This window comes from Pundamilia nyererei, unplaced genomic scaffold (assembly GCF_000239375.1).
Source record: "Pundamilia nyererei isolate P.nyererei 1_Seehausen unplaced genomic scaffold, PunNye1.0 scaffold00193, whole genome shotgun sequence".
NCBI classification, from domain to species: Eukaryota; Metazoa; Chordata; class Actinopteri; order Cichliformes; family Cichlidae; genus Pundamilia; species Pundamilia nyererei.
The window spans coordinates 992,310-994,805 of record NW_005187594.1 but is presented as its reverse complement, the minus strand read 5'-3'; the positions used below and the strand labels follow the sequence as shown (position 1 = coordinate 994,805).

The window sequence follows — 2,496 nt, the reverse complement described above, 5'->3', positions numbered from 1 at the left end:
CCCCCCCCCTATTTTTTGCTTCTCTTAAGTCCCCGTTTGGTACTTAACAGAATTTATGACTTTGGGAAGTTGTTTTTTTGTGTGATTTTTTCGGATGTGTTCATTATTTATGAAGTTTATTTAACTTTTGAAGTTTTTAAACGAGACCCTGCATTAAATTCTAATGATCATTTTTTAATAGCAAGAATCAGAATTTTGATGCAATCGGGGCATGCCTTTCGATTTCGATTGCAGTTTTTAGATTTCATATATATATATATTTATATATAATTGTGTTAATCCGCGTGTGTGCTAACTGGAGCATTATTTCTGATGGGTAATTATGATTTACGCATACAGTTTAGCTATTTATGTATTTATTTATTGCACAAATCCTTCTAACCTAAACAAAGTCTATGTTTATATATTCTAGGCCATTGCTACAAATGAACAATTTCTAATGCATTCTATATATTCCATAACTCTATTCCCTACATAACTCATTTTGGTACGCTGACGGGATAAGCAAGATTATTATTGAATATGAAATCATGCGTGTTTTTGTTTGTTTGTTGTATTTATTTATTTTATTATTTTGAGGGAAAGAAGACAAATGTGTAATTGTGGTAACCAGACTCAATAACGTCTCACACCCTCTAGCACAAAGGTCACTTTTAGAAAGGTGTTAGGCACAGCATTGCCTCGTTCTTTGTTGTTGTTGGTTTTTTGTTTTGTTTTTTGTTTTTGTTTCTTTCTTTCTTTCTTTTTTCTTTTTTTTGTGTGAATTATTTAGGGTTTGAAGTCAAGCGGTTGCTGCTGACCCAACCATTCGATTCGAGTACAAGAGGTGACCCGCCTCTGTATCTGATTTTACCGAGATGTGTTTGATTGCATATGTCTTCTTTCTCTTTCCTACCCTTTTCCCATCCCCTCCGCATGCCCCTTTTCCCGCAATATACGTCAGTTCTTAGGAGCTTTCTGGAAGCCGTTTTCCTCCATTAAAACTTCAGGGGAAAATAGGAAATATTCCGGTAAGTTCGGACTTTTTTTTGGCATTATTTGTCATGATGCAGCCTGCATTAGAACGAAGTCTGAAGTTTGTGCATGGGTGCTGTGTACACGCTAATAGAATTATAAGATGAGAAGACAGTGACGATTTTGCAACGTGGAAGGTGCATGACGGGTAGTTTTTCCTTTATTTTTAGACAATTAGGACGCTGCATATGTTGAAAAAAACAATATCCTGTGCATATTATATTGATGTGTAGAATGTATACTATTTCTACAGGAACTGATTTGTCTATTCGTAGTAGAAGTATTCTCTCTATAATTTAATTTATATCGTTTAAGCATAAATGCAGTTACATATATGTGGAAAATATTTATGAAGTTGAAAGTGATTGTAATGTTGAAATTCTACGGGTGTGCGCGCGTGTACGTGTGTGAGTGATGTAATATCGTGTAATGACACGTGCTTATGTAATATAATCCTGAGGTGTGAAAGGAAGTGTATGATGGCCGCGGGTTATAGGCAGAAGCATGGAGGGTCAGTTCATCATTTGATAGACAGTTATTAAAACTGCCTGTTGTAACTGCGGTAATGGCATTAATGCTACCACTGTTCATAGCCTATTAATACAGCTATATTTACATAACACAGCAATTAAAGTGACAGCGGATGAATTAAATAGTTCACAGTTGGAGTCCTGTAAAAATCATTCTGCACTTGTGCACGATATTTAAACATTGGCATTTCTCAAATCGTTTGAAAAACAGAATCAAAGGGAATTCCTGTGTCATCCTCAGTGGCCTAGATATCTATAGTCCCAAAGGAGAAAGAAAGTGGAAAAAGGAAAGAAGATTTCCATGGCGCAGGAAGGCACCGCGTTTTAGTTGTGAAACCCAATATCCGTGACTCAATCCGAAACATGCAGAGTCGATGCGCGTCTTCCATCCGAGAAAAACAGCCGTCCTCCACAAGCACTGGCGTGCTTTTGCAAGTCAGTGCATAGGTGTAATCCGTTCTGCTTATTTCTCCACATGCACGTCTCTCCCACACATGGAAAAAAAAAGAAAGACAAAAAAGTAGCTGATTAGCTTTTTGGTTAATGTGTAATGAGGTTGGTTAGCAGATCCTTCAGTCCACACAAAGGCTGGTTTAAAGGAAAAGTTGCAGATGGACACATTTCAGGCTCCCACCTTCCACCTACACCGAGCTCATCCTCTCATTTCTGCTGCCCACAGCGAATGCTATCTGTTTTAAAGTCGGGCTGTTTACACACACACACACACACACACTGCTGGGTGCTAGAGAACTCATAAATCTTACGTAGCCATAAACGACAGGAGTAGCGTCCTGAATAATAAAAATAGAGGGAGCGGGGGAGAGTTAGAGAAGAGAATGTGTGTGTGTGTGTGTGTGTGTGTGTGTGTGTGTGTGTTGGGGTGTGGGGGGTGAGGGGGCGTACAGATGACGCAGGAATACACCCCTCATATTTTCATTTCCATTTAGGTCTC

At 38.5% G+C, this 2,496-nt stretch overlaps 1 protein-coding gene across 7 annotated transcripts in view; it reads left to right on the top strand.

Annotated features, from left to right (window-relative positions):
* Positions 1-2,496, top strand: part of hoxb3a (homeobox B3a) — a 37,449-nt gene that overhangs the window by 21,834 nt on the left and 13,119 nt on the right. For 4 of the 7 annotated variants that reach the window (XM_013914397.1, XM_013914399.1, XM_013914400.1 and 1 more), the window contains exon 2: positions 944-1,010. The exons of 2 other annotated variants lie outside the window; for them this stretch is intronic. The gene's annotated coding sequence lies outside the window, so the exon portion shown is untranslated. Of the gene's footprint in view, positions 1-747; positions 1,011-2,496 lie in introns of those variants that run through there. One more of the 7 variants, XM_013914396.1, reaches the window with a different exon arrangement.